The 19,607-nt window shown below is 44.4% G+C and overlaps 1 long non-coding RNA gene across 1 annotated transcript in view; it reads right to left on the bottom strand.

Annotated features, from left to right (window-relative positions):
* The window catches only part of LOC133237758 (uncharacterized), a 41,840-nt gene extending 30,189 nt beyond the window's left edge, over positions 1-11,651 (bottom strand). The window contains exons 1-2 of the long non-coding RNA XR_009733333.1: positions 11,194-11,651; positions 9,128-9,214 (exon numbers count right to left, since the gene is read on the bottom strand). This is a non-coding gene — a long non-coding RNA (uncharacterized LOC133237758). The remainder of the gene's footprint in view (positions 1-9,127; positions 9,215-11,193) is intronic.
* Positions 11,652-19,607: the final 7,956 nt, after the last annotated feature.

The raw sequence follows: 19,607 nt of genomic DNA, 5'->3' as shown, positions 1-19,607 counted from the left end.
AGGGTTTAACCACAACCATCTGTTGACCCTGGAAATAGGAGGCTCCTTGCCCCTCCCTCTTCCGTGAAATATACACTCTGCCCAGGGTTTCCATCTTGGGAGCCACTTTCAAGTTCGCAACCCAGAGAGAGCAGTGTGTCGTTAAGACTCTGAACTGCATTCGTGCCTGAACCCCACGGAGGCCTTTGTGGAAACCTGAGATTCTGGCAGGAGGCTATGAAGATCTACTGGACTGGCAGCCACCTAAAACAAGCCTCGTAAGTAAATTCCTTTTCTTATCAAACCTGCCCCCCCACCTATCTGGAGTGATCCATCTCTTTCTTTGGTTTCTTTCTACCCTCCGTGTCCTGAGGACCAGTTTCAGAGTTTATCCAGGAAGCTCTTGTGGTTGCAGACCAACATGCATGCGTCAACTTAGATCATTTCACTAGTCACTTGTAAATGAGGATGTTATTTACTTATTTTATATTTCTTACAATTATGGAGATAATATATGCATATGATAATAACCATGAATGTTGCAGAAAGATGTAAAATATAAAGCAAAACCTTTTTCCTGACCTATTACCGTTTTTTAAATGAAATTCCCTGTAAGTGACCCCTTTGAATAGGTTTCAGTTTTGTTCTTTTGCTGGTTACCACTGTAACTCTAACTTGTGTATTTCTGTGTATTGATTTATCAACTTTGGACAGTATCTGTTGAATGGTTATTATAAAAATAAACAGGTCTGAAATTCAGTGGCAAGGGGACAATGACAGGTTCTTAGATTATGGATTTGAATGGATCCAGATTTAATATCTGCTTATATTATAAAATTATTGATGTATTCCTTTAGAAATGATATTTTTGTTGTTTCGTCGCTCAGTCCTGTCTATCTCTGTGACTCTCTGGACTGTAGCCCACCAGGCTCCTCTATCCAGGGGATTTCCCAGTCAAGAATACTGGAGTGGGTTCCATTTCCTTCTCCAGGGGATCTTTCTGACCCAAAGATTAGAGCTGGGTCTCGCATGGGCAGGCAGGTTCTTTACCATGGAGGCACCAGGGAAGCCCTTAGAAATAATACTTCTCTTACTGGGATGACCCAGAGGGATGGTATGGGGAGGGAGGAGGGAGGAGGGTTCAGGATGGGGAACACATGTATACCTGTGGTGGATTCATTTTGATATTTGGCAAAACTAACACAATTATGTAAAGTTTAAAAATAAAATGAAATTAAAAAAAAAACAAAGACTTTTAACACTGGCAGGATAGAAGGGTGGGGGTAATTTCAGTCTGCTATTTTTTTTTTTTTTTTTATGAAACTGATTACCTGAGGGGAATTTGTGTAGCTTTGGTTTTATGCCTGTTTACAGTGATCCAGCCTAGTCTTGGAATTATTGGAGTGCTTTCTGAAGGGAAGGGTCCACGTTTTAACAAGAGCATTGGAGAACACTAGATATGGAATCCACTGGCAGGTGGGAAACACAAGACAGATTCAGATGGATTTCAAATTTCTCAAGGTTCAGTTTGAGCAAAAGAGGCAGGAGGTGGGCTCAGGCGTACTGGCATCAGTGTGAGCTAGTTAATCAGTATCAGAGACAGCTGAAGCCAGTTTGGTTCTAGGGTGCGGGTGTCTTTTGACCTTGGTGGTTGGAAGGGTTTATAGTGCAGGCACTGATAGAAATCAAATTGGGAGTTTCCAATAGGATTTTCTATTGAAAAACAACTGCTTGGGTTAGGCAACTAAAATGTTTCCTGCGTTAAAAAAATGTGCTTATGCTGTTTGGAATGGATAAAAAGTTAAAATGGGCTGCTGTCCTGAACTCAGTATTATTACAGAATATATTTAAAGATAACTCAAAGTATAAAGGCAGTGATAGATGGAAGAGACCGAGAGGAGCAGGTGGCAATCCTGTTTCAAAGGTGTCATTGATGAACATCACCCTTAGGGTCGTTCCGCCAGCCACGCATCACTTACTGGTGTTATTTGTTGCATCTGTGTGTGCATGTGAACTGTGCTGTTGTGACTGTAAATGAAAACACCTGGGAGCAGTTTAGTAAGACGCTAGAAAATCAGGTCTTGTTCATCTGCTGGCTAACTCAGTGCAGGTGTGCAGATGGTGTAGACTCTGGAGGTGGAAGGTACCAGAGACCCGGGCAGAAGGAAGTTACATATGGGCTCTGCCTTCTTGGTTCCCAGGCATGTGAAGATTCTCTACAGCTTTAAGGGACACTTGCATAGGATTTGGTGGTGGTGGTTTAGTCACTAAGTCGTGTCTGACTCTTGAGACCCCATGGACTATAGCCCGCCAGGCTCCTCTGTCCATGGAATTCTCCAGTCAAGAACACTGGAGTAGGCAGCCATTTCCTTCTCGGGATCTTCCCGACACAGGAATTGGACCCGAGTCTCCTGCACTGCAAGCAAATTCTGAACTACAAGGGAAGCCTAGGATTTGGTGGGATCAGTCCTAATGGTCCTTGGGCTCAGGACTCAGATATGGTGAAGCCTTGAAGGTGGCTGAACTTTTTGAGTAGTTCTGTTTGGATGACATATCAGCCATCAGAACAGATTGGCAGCCTGTCTTTAGAATGAGGCACTCAGGTTAGTCCTTGAGGTCAGAAGGAGTATTAAAGGTAAAGCTGAAAAGGGAGATGGTGGTAGTCGTGGGGGTTAGCAGAGTGTAGACCAGTGGTTCTCCAAGTGTGGTTACCAAACCAGCAGCATCAGGATCACCTGGGAACTTGTTAGAAATGCACATTTTCAGGCGTACTCCACACCTACCAAATCAGAGATTCTGGGAGCAGACCCGGCAACCTGGGTTTTAACACACTGTCCCAGTAATTCTGATCACTGAAGTTGGTGAACCACGGCTGTGGATTACCTATCTGCCTGTTAATTGGGGAGGGCTTCCCTGATAGCTCAGTTGGTAAAGAATCCGCCTGCAATGCAGGAGACCCCAGTTCGATTCCTGGGTTAGGAAGGTCTGCTGGAGAATGGACAGGCTACCCATTCCAGTATTCTTGGGCTTCCCTTGTGGCTCAGCTGGTAAAGAATCCGCCCGCAATGTGGGGGACCTGGGTTCGATCCCTGGGATCAGGAAGATCCCCTGGAGAAGGGAAAGGCTACCCACTCCAGTATTCTGGCCTGGAGAATTCCATGGACTGTATAGTCCATGGGGTCGCAAAGAGTCTGACACGACTGAGTGGCTTTCACTGTTAATTGGAGATTACTCCAGCAGTGTTGATAACAAATCTGAATCAAAAATCCTAGATAAAAATGGTCCTGATGAACCTATTGGCAGGGCAAGAGTAGAGATGCAGAGGATGAACTTGTGGACGCAGTGGGGGAAGGAGAGGATGGGATGAATTGAGAGGGTAGCATTGATGTATACACACTACCATGTGGAAAGCAGCCAGCTAGTGGAACCAGCTCAGCCTGGTGCTCTGTGATGACCTAGAGGTGGGAGTGGGGGTGTGGGAGGGCGGCTCGAGGAGGAGGGCTATGTGTGTGCTTACAGCTGCACTGTTGTCATGCAGCAGAAACTAACACAACATCGTAAAGCAATTATCTTCCAGTTAAAAAGTTCTAGCTAAATCAATTCTAAATTTCTTCTAAACGTCTGCTGTTGAATACTTTATATTTTCCTCTGTTACATAAAAAATACTGAGACGTTTCTATACACTTGGCAACGTGCTTAGTATTTTAGCTGCATTATTTTCTTGACTTTTCCCATCCTCGCTATTAATGAAGTGTCATTTTTATTTCCATTTTACAGATGAAGAGACAGAAGGATTTAGAATCTCATTAAAGGTTTTGGAGCTGATAAGTGGCAGAGCTGAAATTTGAATCCAGGGAGTTTCACAAAATGAGCTTGGCTTTCTTAACTGCTAAGCTGTACTCTGCATATTCTTAATTTCCCATTACACTCTCCCCCGTGAAGGACTGTGGACCATGCATGATTGGTAATGTGTATTGATTACTATTTTCCTGCTGTGGGTATGATGTAAAACTGGTATTCTGGCTGTTATTGCTAACTCATTGAATCTCTTTAGAGTCAACAATTTCTACGTACTTGTATGCAGTTGAACTCAGAATTTAATGCTAAGTGCACTTCGGAATACTATGTTTTAATCTTGCACTTGCTAAATTTATGCTTTTCTATTACACCTGTAAATCTTTCCTTGTCATAATATGAGTGATTTACAATTTTCCCCTCAAGGATTTCCTTGAGTTGTGTTGGTGCCTCCTATTTCATTTGAGGACAAGGGTGAAAATAATGAGACCAGGTGATTTTGAATCAGCTCCAGTGTTGTTTCAGGGCAAGCATGTGATTATTCTTGGTTTTGCTTGTGGTAAGTTTTCTGTAATTGGAAACGTTAGATGATGCTATTTTGAATTCCAAGTGTGAAAATAGTGCTAGAGCATAAAAATCCTCTCTTTGGTGTGACAGAGTGAGTGGGTGTGGGTCAAAGAGACTGGGAACATAAATTTTAATTCAGAAGTGGTGCCAGAGAGACAAGTTAATTTTCTAAATCAGCCTGGTGAGAATTGGAGCTCAGAAAATGCTTTCAAAGAAAAATGTCTTGTACTTTGCTAGAACAATCCTGAGGTGATGGGTTCAGCAGTATACTGGCCACCAAGGTTTAGTAATACTTCTGGAGCTGTGGTTGATGTGCCTGAAATCCTGAATATCACATCTTGCTGATTCTAAGAGAAGTCACTTTTTCACATTTTAATATTTATGAAATCAGAATGTACTCTGTGGTTGGTGACTATATGGTAAGATGTTAACATGGGGGTTTTAGCTGAGACTGGAATATAAATTATATTTACAAAGAAGATGGTAACAGAAAGAATCAAAACTTTTTTTATTTTAAAATTTTAATTGTGGCAAAATATACATAATATGAAATTTACCATCCTAGTCTTTCTAGGGGTACTGCTGCTGCTAAGTCACTTCAGTCGTGTCCGACTCTGTGCGACCCCATAGACGGCAGCCCACCAGGCTCCGCCGTCCCTGGGATTCTCCAGGCAAGAACACTGGAGTGGGTTGCCATTTCCTTCTCCAATGCATGAAAGTGAAAAGTCAAAGTGAAGTTGCTCAGTCATGTCCGACTCTTAGTGACTCCATGGACTTCAGCCCACCAGGCTCTTCTGTCCATGGGATTTTCCAGGCGAGAGTACTGGGGTGGGGTTCAGCATTCTTGAAGGTCATTGCCTTCTCCGTCTAGGTGTACAGTTGGTAATAAATACTTTCATGTGGTTGTAGAGCATCACCACCATCCATCTCCGGAACTTTTTCATCTTCCCAAGTTGAAGCTCTGTACCCTTTAAACAATACATCCTCCTCCTTCCCTCCGCTCAGTCCCTGGAAACCATCCTTCTATTTCTATGAATTTCTTTTCTAAGTACCTCATGCAAGTAGAATCATACGGTACTTGTCTTTTTGTGACTGGCTTATTTTATTTTGTGTAATGTTCTTAAGGTTCCGCTATGTTGTGGCACGTGTCAGAATTTCCTTCCTTGTCTAGGTTAATTAATACTTCCTTGGCTGTATATACCACATTTTAAAATCCATGTATCTGTTGATGGACACTTGGGTTGTATCCACCTTTTGGCTATTGTGAATCATGCTGCTATGAACGTGGATGTATAAATATGTGTTTGGGAAATTGCGTTTGACTCTTTGGGGTTTAGTGGAAGTGGAATTCCTGGATCACATGGCAGTTCTGTTTTTAATTATTCAAGGAAGCATCCTACTCTGCCATAAAACTTCATTTTGTACTTCCGAATAACAGTGCACATGGATTTTAATTTTTCCACATCCTCGCCAGCACTTGTTATTTTTTGTTTTCTTTTTGTTTTTGTAGTAGACATCCTAATGGGTGTGAAGTGGAGGAACTATGACTCCTAATGACCTGACTCACATAGAGGGCATAATAAAAGGGTAGGGATTGAATATCAGACATGGCTTTCTGGGAGTATGTTGGTGGTGACGAGAACTGCTGATTTGATCCTATAAGGAGAACAAGTCTATCTAAAACCTTTGGAGAGGTATAAGTTGTGCTTAGTCTGTTTTCTGAAGTCTAAGGGGACCCTTAGGGGCTCTAAGTAGACCATCTAGAGACCTAACACATGTATTTGCCAGCTGCCCTTGCATAGTGGTAATATCTGCTCATGACAGTATTTCAGGCTGGAACTTTCCTGGTCTGTTCTTTCCTCACTTTAACTCTGGAGGAGTTGAAAACCACCATTAGCAAAGTTGTAGAGGGAGGTGGAAGGTTAGGCTGGAAAAGAAAAGAAGCAGCTTCTCATTGGCGACAAAGTATTTAAGATGCTTCGACTTTATATCAAGACCGAGTTTTGATCATGTTATGGGACTGAGTACTTGAATTACCAAATTGGAACTGCCTTTTCTCAAGTCAAGTGTTTGGACTTTAAAAACAAAATTACTTTTAATTGGAGGATAATTGCTTTACAATGGTGTGTTGGTTTCTGCCATCCAGCAACATGAATCAGCCGTACGTATCCACATGTCCCCTCCCCCCACCCCATCCCACCCCTCTAGGCTGTCCCAGAGCACCGGGTTGAGCTCTGTGTTATACAACAACTTCCCACTCGTTGTCTATTTTACATACATAATGTATATGATTCAGTTTCTCAATGTAATGACCCAGAAGAAACCAGAGAATTCATAGGGCCAACTTTCATTTTTGTCAAGGGCAGTACTGTCCTATGGAGCACATTTTAAGGGACAGAGAAAGATTAAGTTGCTTGATGATTCCATGGATTGGGCTTGTTCAGTGAAGTGGTTGAACGCAGACGTCATGTAGTGAATTTCCCAACTGAACCTCTGTCTGTTAACTAAAATGATGGTGAATTATCGTTGGAAAATGAGAGGGTGGGAGAAGACTTTATCTGAGCCTTGTGAGGATGTTTAAAGAGAGAGACATTTCCAAAGTTATGGAGTTCAGCTGTGGTGAACTTCGGTGTCTGAACACGTGGTGTGTTTAGCCTTGGGATGGAGTGAACCCCTTTGAAGGGAGGCATCTGAGTACAGGAAATGGGACAGTCTGTTGTGGCTGAAGAAGCGATTGGAGAGGGTTCCTTCCCCTGGTCCCTCCATGACTGGGATTCTTTGCTTCTAAGATGTTTAGAGTTTGACCTTGTGGATGCCACCGTTTCTTAGCCACATGCTGGCAACTTCTCTGTCTCTTCCTTAGTCTCAAAAGTGCTACTGCTGCTGCTGCTGCTAAGTCGCTTCAGTCGTGTCTGACTCTCTGCAACCCCATAGACGGCAGCCCACCAGGCTCTGCGGTCCCTGGGATTCTCTAGGCAAGAATACTGGAGTGGGTTGCCATTTCCTTCTCCAATGAGTGAAAGTGAAGTCGCTCAGTCGTGTCTGACTCTTCGTGACCCCATGGAGTGCAGCCTACCAGGGTCCTCTGTCCATGGGATTTTCCAGGCAAGAGTACTGGAGTGGGTTGCCATTGCCTTCTCTGTAAAAGTGTTACTAGCTTGGGGTTTCTTTAGCATTGAGGCCTGGAGTGTAAGAAAATGCTTTGCCATTTATTCAAAACTCAGCAAACATAGCATTATGTGTGTTTGCCGTGTTAAAATAGCTAATGACAAAAAGTGTCTTTGTGTTTTGAAAATACTTTTGTTTCTGTTGTAATACAAGAACACCCCCAAATTGTTTCTGAATGAAATGTTCAAATTACTCATCCTCTGCTGGATAGTAGTTCATTGTGTCACAGTGGGTGAGAAGTTTATTTTAGGGAAACAGAGTTTGGCTACTCAGTTTTTACTTGGGGGGAAGTAATTTCTCCAAAACTCTAGTTATCCTTAACCCTACTAAAACTGCATTCATACTGGCTCCATATTCTACTGCAGTTTTAATTGGATTTTGTCAGTTACTGGGAATAAATCAAATTGGCCTCAACAGCAAGAACATTTATTTTCTTTTAATAACAAAAAATCCAAAGCTAGGGTGGGCTTCAGAGGTTGTACTGCAGAGCCAGTTCTGCTTTTCTGCCCCTTTCCTGGGTTGGCTCCTCCTCAGACTAGTGACAGGAAGGCAGCAGAGTTTCCCCAGAACATATTGTGATGACGGTGCTAGAGAAAGAAGAGATTTTTGTCTCTTCATTAGAATTTTCTCTGAAGCATCTCCTCCTTTCCTCCACTTTACCTGATTGCTTCAGACATCTCATTGACTGGAATTAGGAATCTATCCTAAAACAACAGCGGGTCAAAGGGCCCGCTGGTTTTTTTTTTTTAACTGTTCAACTCTGTCGTTGCAGTGTGAAATCAGCTGTAAACAATACATAAACGGGTGCGACTGTTCCAACAAAAAGTTATTTACGAAAGTAGGAAGCAGGCAGAGTCTGACCTGTGGTGTGTAATCTGCCCTGGCTATAGGCTTCCCAAAGATTGACCTTCTGATTGAAGTTTTAGTTTAAAAGTGGTTTTGAGAAGGACCACATGGGTTTCAAATGAGATTCAAGGATTTGTATTTTTTTCCCCTAAATCAGAAGTCCAAGTCATGGCCTTCACTTTGTTTACAAGATATGAAAACTACTTGTTCCCCAGTCAGTTGGTCACAGCTGGTACATTTACAGTTTATTCACGGTTTACTTCATTGAACTGATCTCTCAAGCAGTCTAAGTAGCTCTGCTCTTGCCAAGGTGTAACCTTGATGTAATTTAGACAGATAACCCCCCATGAGCCAATCTACCTGCAAGTTAGTCTACCTGCAATTTGCATTTCTCACTGAGCCTACTATGACAACATCTAATTAAATCACACTCTGAATGAGGGCACAGCTTGCCCTAGAAATAATTTAACCAAATAATTAGAAACTTTCTGAAATTGTTGCACAAATTGATAATAACAGGAAGTCATTTGCAAATTGCCTAAGCCTTCATATTCTAGTAGACACAGGTCATCTATTTTTGGCTGGAAGTCACATGGTGGGTACGTGGCCTAAAGATGCAAGGAAAGGAACAGTGATTTGTACTTAGGGAAACTGCATTTTTGATCCCCAGTATCTGTGAGTCTGTTAAAGACAAATACTGTATGTTTTCACTTAGAGGTGGAATCTAAAAAGCAAAGTGAATAAATGAAACAAAACAGAAACAGGGTCTTACCTGGCCATCCAGTGGTTAAGACTCGAGCTTCTGATGTAGAGGGCGCAGGTTCAATCCCTGGTCAGGGAACTAAGATTCCCACATGCCCTGTGGCCACAATACCAGAACATAAAACAGAAGCAATATTGTAACAAATTCAATAAAGACTTTGAGAAGAATGATCCACATTAAAAAAAAAAAAAGAAACAACTAAAATGAAAAAAATAAAACAACCAGACTCATAGATACAGTGAAGGAACTAGTGGTTGCAAGGGGAAGGGGTGAATGGAATAGGTAGAGGGGATTAAGAGATACAGACTTTCAGTTATAAATAAGTCATGGCCAGGTAATGCACAGCCCAGGGAAAATAATTGGTGATATTGTAGTATCTTTATATTGTTCATGATGTATAAAGATATTGAATCACTGTGTTGTACACTTGAAACTAATATTATAAGTCATTTGTACTTAAATCCTTTTAGAAGTAAGGGCAAAATCTCTTTTCCATTTCTTGGAGCAGTCACTGAGGTTGTGCATAATCGTTTTGATCGAACAGTTTCAACTTGTCAGATGTAAACACACAATGACGTTACTTTTCCAATATCAGATTGTGTCAGTCAGGCTACTCCTTCCTGCTGCAAAGCCGACATCCTTAATGATAGTTTGGGCGGAGTCTCTTAATATTTCAGTTTCTTTTGGACATGAACGTAGTCTCATTCCTGTTCTTCAATTTTTTCCTGTTCTTTTTAAAACCTCAATCACCTCGTTTCAGGGCTTCCCCACTTTCTCTTTTGCCTCCGAACCCTGCAAATTCTGGAAACTGGGACTATATAGTCTGCCCTCTCGCGAGCCCCTCTCCCTTGCTGTTCCCTCTGGCGCCTGAGTGTCGAGCGCTGGTTCTCTCGCATAACTGCTGGTGGAGAACTGGCCGTCTTCAATGTGGTGTTTGAAGTTACTGCTCTACTCTGTGAACAGTTTCATATTGAAGGCAGCAAGGTCGTGTCCCCTATCCATTGGGTGGCCCCATCTCAGCTCTGCCCAGCTCTCAAATGCCTCGGAGGGTGAGTATCACAAGCTGGTTCTTTCAGGGCTCACCCTTTGCATCTGAAAACTCTTCAAGGCAATCTCCCCCTGGTAAAGCCCTGTGCTGTGAGAGATCTCCTGAACCTTAACCTCTTCCTTCCCAGCTCCCAGTCCCCATGGGGGGCACCCACCTTGCAGCCTGTTGCTGCTGGCTTCCTCTTGCCCAGCAGGGCGGGCCTGCTTCCCGAACGTGTGACCAGGGCAGTTGTACTGAATAGCCCCACCATTGGAGCGTAAGGCCCGAGAGGGTGCCATTTTGAAATTCTTAATCATTTTATCTTTATGTTTTGGAAATGAAGTCAGGCTAGTGGAGCGTGTGTCAGGGGGCTTAGCACCTTGGCCCCTGCACAGACCTGCTGCTTGCTGCCTCCCTGCTTCTTCTGGAGGCCTCTTCCCCACTGCTTCACGTCTCGGGCCTGCCTGGCCTCCCCGTCTCCATCTTTCTCTTAGCACACGTGCTGCATGTGTGGCCTGTGTGGGGGACTCGGGTGTGGGAGGCTTGGAGTGGTGTGTACCCTGCTGTGTCTTGGGGTGAAACAAGGGGGGGATATATTCCAGAATGTTCTGGAGGCACTCAGTGGGCCTCTTGCCCTTCCCTGGTAAGTACCAATCTCAGCCTGGCAGGAAGGTTACAGTGCGTCGGGACTCGCCCTGAGTCAGGCTGGGCCTGTGGAGAGGGTTTTTTCCTGCTCCTGGCCAGGGCCTCACATTTCACTTTTCACTGGGCTCCCCCAGTTAGCTAGCTAGAGCTGTTAGTAGGCGGTTCCCTGGGCTAGCCAGACAGCTTAAGCCGCGTCACATACAGCTGGGCACGCTCCTTGTTACTACAGATGGTGGGACAAAGGCATCCCCCGGCCCTCCCTTTCCTGGCTTCTTTTCTGCTCAGTGACTCACCAGCTTCCAGAGAACCAGCAGCCCTAACTCTACCGTGGGGGGTTTAGAAGACCCCTCCCCCACCCACAATCTTGTAAGAGGGTCTGGGAAACTTTTGAGAGCCTGCTCACCTTCCTAGGAGGGGGTGGATGGCCCTCCACGATGAAGTGCTTCCAAGGCCATCTCCTCCTTCCAAGTTCACTTGCCTTTCTCAGTGGCAGGTGCTGGGAAGCCCCATTAGCCCTTTTGGATTCCAAGGGAACCCAGGCCTCACCTTAGACTTGGGCCTTCTTCTCTCTTTTTATCTCTTGTTACTTGAACAAGCGTCCCCCGGCTCCAGACACGCGCCAGTGTCCTCAGAGGCCGCAGGGGGTCCTGGGGGTTGAGCGCCGCGCAGCTGGCCCTTCAGAGTCTGCAGGGCAGACGCCGGCGACGTCGGGCTGACTTCCGGGACTCGGTGGCTCCGCGGCTGTTTGCCGGCTGCAGCTTCCGTTCGGCTTGTTGACGGGAACCTTGACCCCAGCAGCAGAGATGAAAATGAAGCAATTTTGGTCTGAAGAGAAGGAAACGAGCAAGTGGAAGCCCACTGGGGAAATGTCGTGTTCGCTGCTTCCAAAGGAAATATGGACAGGGATGTGTGTTGATACATGTTCCTGTTTTGGACGCCTTCCTCAGGGGACACGTGGAGAGGCGTAGGCTTTGGGGACACTGACTCTTCTGTCTTCAGTCGGACTGAAGGAAGGACTGACGAGGACTGAAGGAAATCCACAAGATGAGGCTGTTCCCCAGGACAGGTTGTGATGATGAATTGACAGTAGGTTGTGTATTACAAGGCTTCCCTGGTGGCTCAGAGGGTAAAGAATCTGCCTGCCATGTAGGACATCTGGGCTTCATCCCTGGGTCAGGGAGATCCCCTGGAGAAGGAACAGGCAACCCACTCCAGTACTCTTGTCTGGAGAATCCCATGGACAGAGGAACCGGGTGGGCTACAGTCCATGGGGTCGCAGAGAGTCAGACAGGACTGAGCGACTGACATTTTCACTTCGCTTTGTGTGTGTTCTTGTTAAGCCCACCTCTGTCACAGTACAGTCAGCGTGTTTTGTTGGTGTATGTGGCAAATAAACATCATGACCCTGTGCTTTTCTTGGTGCCTGAAGGGTTCACTGATGTATGATGTAAACCTCCCAAGTACCATAATCCCACCCCAGACTCAAGGGATGATAGTAATATAATAGTAGTAACTAAAATTCACCCAGTGCTGAATACCCTGCATTGTCCTGAATATCTTCAAAAGTAACTCGCTTAATTCTCACAGCACCCTTAGAGGATCAGTATTGCTATTATCCCAGTGTTACAGATGAGGGGGCTGTAGCAGAGAAAAGTAACAATGAATAAGTGGCCAGAGCCGGGATTTGGGAGTAGGCTGTCCTGCTTCCTTGGTGGCTCAGCTGGTAAAGAATCCACTTGCAATGCAGGAGACCCTGGTTTCATTGCTGGGTGAGGCAGATCCCCTGGAGAAGGTATAGACTACCCACTCCAGTATTCTTGGGCTTCCCTGGTGGCTCAGCTGGTAAAGAATTCGCCTGCAATGTGGGAGACGTGGGTTTGATCCCTGGGTTGGGAAGATCTCTTGAAGAAGGGAAATGCTACCCACTCCAGCATCCTGGCCTGGAGAACTCCATGGACTGTATAGTCCATGGGGTCGCAAGGAGTTGGACACGAGGAGTCTCAAGGAGTGAGTGACTTTCACTGTCTTGCTTCAGTAACAGGCTAGGACTGGCCCTTGTGCTCTTGGGGCCACTCTGTACTTGATGGTGTGTTTTAGGATTAGTCCTCAGGACTGTGTGCTGCTTCTCTCCTTTTGCTAATCCATTCTCTATCCTGTGCCAACTCAAAGAGGCTTGCCTTCTCTGGATTGCATCCTGAGCTTCCTGGCTTTCGGTTTCCATTCGGGTTTGGCCATCAGAATGCACCAGGCGAGAAGAGGCCAGCCTTTATTGGCTGTGGCCCCCTTTTCTCCGCACCCTTGCGGGGTGGCCCCAGCTCTTCAGGTCTGGTGACACCACTGTCTCCTCCTTTATTCAGGCAGAGGAGGATCAAAGCTTCCAGCCTGTGCAGTCCATGTGCCTCACCATCACAGGGAGGTTCTTTGTGCCCTGCCTGCACCTTTGTAAAAGACCCTTCATTAAAATTTAACACTTTGAATTTGTTGTCTCTTCCTGCAGGAATTCTAACACAGAGAGGCTTTGTCTGAGAGTTCATCTGTTGTCCTCTGCTTGAGTCTCCAGGATTCAAAAACACTTGATATTTTTAGAATAATTTTGCAAAAAAATAAATTAAAAAAAAAAAGCAAAATTCAGGGTAAGGTCAGGTAGGCCTGTTATCTTGTCATCTTGGAATAGATAATAAGAATAATCCTATACTTATTAAGAAGTTGTCTTCTTTTCCAAGTGCTTTTAGATATATTTGTCAGTAACAATTGTTACAAGTGCCGGGTTCCATGTACCTTATGAAGAACTTCATCTAAATTATTTAATTCTCAGAACAACCTTGGGAGGTCGGCTTCCTGGTTGTTATTCTCATGTGGCAGAGGAAGAAACAGAAGTCGAGAGTGATGGGGCAGCCTGATGAAGGCTGGGCAGTGAGTGAGTAAGTTGCGCGTGTGAATTTACCTACAGACAGTTGATGCTGAGGTCTGTACTTTTAAGCAACTTTTGTATACTTCCTGCATCTCATTTTGCTCTTGGAGCAACTTGGAAAGTGGGCTGGACTGGTGTGATTTTTCTCCCTTTTATTGCAGGTGAGTATACTGAAGGGACAGTGGGCTGAAGTGACCTCTCAGCTTCAGAGCTACTTATGCACACAGACTTTTTGTACAGGACACAGCTGTGTATAAATGGCAGGGCGGGTGCTTACTGGGAGCCTTGCTATTGAAATCAAGTAGCTTTGAGGCAGCTTTGCTTGGTGCAAAGAGCCTTAGACTTGGGTTAAGAGACGGGGGTTGAAATCCAGACTGAGACTTCGTACTTGCTGACCGCGAGGAATTCTTCCTTGGAGGCTTTGTGTCTTCATTCATAAAATGGGAGGAATCAATTCCTCCTTCACAGAGTGTGTGAGGATGATATAAAATTATTATGTAAAAGTGTTTATCACAGTAGTTTAATATGTGTTTTAAAAAGTATCCACATGTGTCATCAAAGGGTTGATCTGTGAATTGAAGGGTAGACAAGGAGGCAGAAGATGTTTGGATCCTGATAGCGTAGCTGGTTCCTTGTGAGTGTAGTAACTCCAGGGAAATTTGCAGTGGATGGGCAGGGCTTCATTCAGCCCTGAGGATAGACTGAACACTGGCTGTGTGTTACTGAGGCATTCAGATTTCATGTCACTGAATGGCTTTATTTTTGTGATGGGCTTTTTTTTTTTTTTTACATTAAATCTCTTCTGATACATATATTATCAGAAACTGTCCATATATGAAGTATGAATTATTAAAATTTTAGTTTTACATATTTTCAAGCCAGACACAGTAATTATCACATTCTTCTGAGTGCACAGTTGTTATGGAGTAATTGTCAGTGAAACATACTTCATAAGAAGTCTCAACCTTTCTCTTGCTGTCAGATACTCTTGGCTTTAATGTTCTGTTAACTATATATATTCTAGGTTTAATGCTGTAAATGCTAAGTTTTATGATTCTGGTCATCTTATTTTGATTAAAAAATTAGAATGTGGTGGGCTTTATAGTAAAAACTAAAATTCTAACGGGCGTGTGGTCAGGAAAACCTTGAGGCAAAGCTCTCTTTGGCAGTGTGTTAGGTGTGTTCCTGTGAGAGGCTTCCCTGGTGGCTCAGAGGGTAAAGCGTCTGCCTGCAATGCAGGAGACCTGGGTTTGATCCCTGGGTCAGGAAGATCCCCTGGAGAAGGCAATGGCAACCCTCTCCAGTACTCTTGCTTGGAAAATCCCATGGACAGAGAAGCGTGGTAGACTACAGTCCATGGAGTTGCAAAGAGTCAGACACAACTGAGCGACTTCACTTTCGGTGCGGTCCTGTGAGGACCATGGTTTTGACAAACAGAATACCCGTGTCTGTTACAGTGATGCCTTGGTCTGAGTGGTTTTAGGGTTTGTTCTCAAATGAATTTGGAGTGTGAGGCCTTTCTTAATCATCCCTAGAAGAAGTAATTTTTCACCCCTCTGAACTATTTCAGAACTTACCATTTATTCTGTTTGTCTGAATGTATTAATACTATGTCTGGTTTAGATGTTTGTACTTTTTCCCTCTCCACTTTGAGGGCTTATATATATATATATATATTTTTTTTAACAAAGCACTGTATTCTTTTTTATAAAAAATTAATTTATTTTAATTGGAGGCTAATTTACAGCACTGTAGTGGTTTTTGCCATACATCGACATGAATCAGCCACGGGTGTACCTGTGTTCCCCATCCTGAACCCCCCTCCCACCTCCCTCCCCATCGCATCCCTCTGGGCTGTCCCAGGGCGCTGGCTTTGAGCACCCTGTCTCATGCATTGCACTTGGACTGGTGATCTGTTTCACATACGGTAATATACATGTTTCAGTGCTGTTCTCTCAGATCATCCCGCCCTCACCTTCTCCCACAGAGCCCAGAAGTCTGTTCTTTACATCTGTGTCTCTTTTGCTGTCTCGCATATAGGGTCATTGTTACCATCTTTCTAAATTCTGTACATATGCATTAATATACTGTATTGGAAAGCACTGTATCCTTGACAACTGTGTGTGAATGTGTTGTGAAGTGAATTTCTTTCTGATCTGTGTTATGCCAGGTGGTGGGGTCAGGGGAGGTAGGCGTCTGCTATTCCTTCAAAACGTTGAACACGATCTGTGTGCCAGGACTCAGTTGGCTATAGGGGTATAGCGATGTCCTCGGGCTCTGGTACCTGACGAAGGTGCAGATAACCACATTAAGCCCTGTAAGAGGGGAGCGAGGTACAGTGAGGTCTTGGCAGTTACATTGAAATGAATCAGTTCACATAGCATGTTATTAAATGACCCACATAGGTTATTTTCCTTGATAAAAGCCAGAGTAAATTAATACACGAAAACCTCCCACAGCCAGAATGCTTGGTGAAGGGAGTGTTTTGGTTTCTGGGATTTTTCAGTCGGCTGAGAGTTGTGAAAATGCAACGTGGACCTTGTCATCCCTGAAAATACACCAAAAGGCCACTAGGTGGCGCCATGTGTCTAGGAAAACAAAGTTTCGAGTCAAACGACTCAAATTTGAATTGGCATTCTTGCAATCATGACATTTCCCTTGCTTTTTAGGAAAGCTGAATACTGAATGAAAAATTGAGTTTGTAAGGGCTCAGTTAAAAATGAGAGATCACCAGATGTGATCTCAGAACTGAAATTCCCAAGGGAGGTTTTAACACTTTTTTTTTTTTTTAAACAATATAACATTAGAAAAGTGAGAAAATAAAAACCCAAAACACAGGAGGATCAGTAACTAAGCAAATAGTTTTGCCATATGGACTTGCAAACATCAGAGGAGGCAGTGTGGCTTGAAGTTGTGTTTGCTTGATTGTTGTCTTTGATTAAATTGTCTAAATTGAAAGTACAAGTTTACTGTATAAATCTATATATATAGAGAGAGACAATGCTTTTTCTCTACATAAAATAAAAGTGAGTCTCTCTTTACTCCAACCCCCAGGTGTAGCCCACCCAGTTCTTTTGCTGTACATTCACAAGCGTATTTCTCTTTATAGTGAGAGAATGAATATACAAATGGAGAATGGCCAGACCACACATAAAAATAGAACTCTGACCTGCAATCTGCAGCAGCCAGCCAGAAGCCAACCTGCTTCTTCTCTAAGTCACACGTGTAGGAAGTCAGACCATTATCTCTAGCCTCCTGTCCAGAAAGCAAAACAGTAACTTCTACACAGTCAGCTCAGACCTGATTAATTACTGATAGAGCTCTTAGTTTCTGTCCCAGGTTACAGTTTAGGGCTCCCCAGAGAAAGCCAAATATGCACCCCTAAACAATGTCGTGGGATTCCCTCCTCCTCAGCTGGTCCACTGGCAGCTGCTCCACGCTCAGGGTCTGCAGGCAGAGCACACGGGTATCTTTCCCTGGCTTTCTCCTGGAAAGCTTTCCTGCTCCTCTGCCTGCCTCCGAGTCTCTGCCAAACACCGGGGATGGCGCCTGACTCTCTGCAATGGCAGGATCTGAAAACAAATAGCCTTATTGTGTTCTCAATTGTCTGGGCTTCATTTATTTTCACCAGAGGTAGACTCATTTATTTAACGTCACATATTTGAGGGCCTGCTGTTCAAAAAGCTGGGTACACAGATATAGTTTCTTCCCATGTGATGCTTACATTTTAGTGGAGGAGAAAAAAGTAAATGTGTTCATAAAAGACTGTTAGGGAGTGCTTCGTGTTCTGAAGAAGAATAGAGCAGGGTCAAAGGATGGAGAGCGACAGAAGGTACCATCTAAGTCACATGGATGGGAAAGTGCTCTCTGGGGAGCTGACACTTCAGTGGAGTCCTGGATAAACAATGGGACTGGGCATGTGGCTACATGGAGAGAGTGGCAGGTGCAAAGGTCCTGCCCTGGGAGGGTGCTTGTTTTGCTGAGTGAAAAGCAAGGAGGCTAGAGGGGCTTAAGGCCGAGTTTTCAAACTGTCCTGACTGTGATTCACAGTAAGATATACATTTTACTTATGACCCAATATACAACGCACACCGTTAGGGACTGAATCATGTCCCACCCACCCCCTAAAATATGTTAAAGTCTTAACTCCCAGGAGCCTCAGAACATGACCTTGTTTGGGAGAAGCATCAATGGTCATTGCAGATGTAATCCGTTAAGCTGAGGCCATGTGGGAGTAGGGCAGGCCCTGAATCATGGTGTGTGTGTGCGCGCTCAGTCGTGTCTGGCTCTTTTGCGACCCCATGGACTATAGCCCACCAGGCTCCTCTGTCCATGAGATTCTCCAGGCATGAATACTGGAGTGGGTTGCCATTTCCTCCTCCAGGGGATCTTCCTGACCCAGGATCAAACCTGCATCTGTTCCATCTCCTGCATTGGCAGGTGGGTTCTTTACCACCAACGCCACCTGAGAAGCCCCTCAGAGGCTCTAGGAGGAGTTAGTGTTGCCTTCTTATCTCTTCCTACGCCTCCGAGGGTGTTGACTCCCAGGGCGGAACAGACCAGGTCTTCCTAGACCCTCTTGTGGATTTGAGGCCTCTCTACCCTAGGGCCCTTTGTATACTATGGACTCTGTGGTGTATGTTTCTTTACCCAAGGGTCAGAAACTCCTGTAAGAATACTGTGGCATGAGGGGTTGAACCCAGAGCTAAGATCAGGCTTCCCTTTGAGCCACACAGGCTGCATTCTGCACCACAGGGATCTTCACTAGGAATACGGTGCCCACCACCGCTCTCTTCAGTCTTGTTCTCCCCCATAGGGTCATTCCATCTTCATTTTCAAAATGCCCATTCCACCCTTCTAGCCAGCAACACAACTCTTCTCTTTATATGGAAGTTGATTCTAAGACTCCATTACCTTCATTTTCCAAGAAATTGTGGTGGCTTCCTCGCTGAGTGGCTCTCCTTCATTAGGTCTCAAAACCTCTTCAGTCCCGTAAGTGATGGGGAATCCATTTTCTAATTACTTAGTTTAGTCTTTCTACCAGTAGAAGACTCTTGAGAGTCTCTTGGGCTATAAGGAGATCCAACCAGTCCATCCTAAAGGAAATCAATCCTGAATATTCATTGGAAGGACTGATGCTAAAACTGAAACTCCAATACTTTGGCCACCTGATGTGAAGAACAGACTCATTGGAAAAAACCTTGATGCTGGGAAAGATTGAAGGCAGGAGAAGAAGGGGATGACAGAGGATGAGATGGTAGGATGGCACCACCGACTTGATGGATATGAGTTTGAGTAATTCCAAGTTGGTGATGGACAGGGAAGCCTGGCGTGCTGCAGTCCATGGGGTCACAAAGAGTCGGACACAACTGAGAGACTGAACTGAACTTTTTACCAGTAGGGCTGTGAGGCTCTGGTTCTCTTAGTCATGAAAAAGAGAAAAACAGACTTGACTTGGGGGAACTGGCCATGATGTTCTCCTGTGTAACAAACAATGTCATGGAACATTGATGTCAGACAGGGTCACTCTGAGAGTGTGATGGGTCGAGTCAGATATGGGACTGCTTTTCTGTCCTATTTTTGGGGCAGAAAATGGCCAAGCCTCGAAGAGGACCCAGTATCCCTCCACCCTGGATAATATGAGCGACTGCTGCTTTTCTGCTTTTCCTTCCTTCTGTGTCAGATTTACTAAAGTACTCAAACCATAGAGTTGCCTCTTCCTTTCTAAAAATCTTATTCTGTATTTTTAATTGCAGTGTGACTGATGTATGATATTGTATGTTACAGATGTGCGTGTAGTGATTTACAGTTTTAAAGGTTGAGTCTGCTTCTGTTTCATTATATCCACTAGTTTGCGCAACTGAGCGACTGAACTGAACTAGTTTGCTGTAGTTTTTAGATTCCAT

This window comes from Bos javanicus, chromosome 24, assembly GCF_032452875.1.
Source record: "Bos javanicus breed banteng chromosome 24, ARS-OSU_banteng_1.0, whole genome shotgun sequence".
Taxonomy (NCBI): Eukaryota; Metazoa; Chordata; class Mammalia; order Artiodactyla; family Bovidae; genus Bos; species Bos javanicus.
The sequence above is the reverse complement of the archived record's forward strand: the minus strand, read 5'-3'. Positions and strand labels throughout refer to the sequence as shown.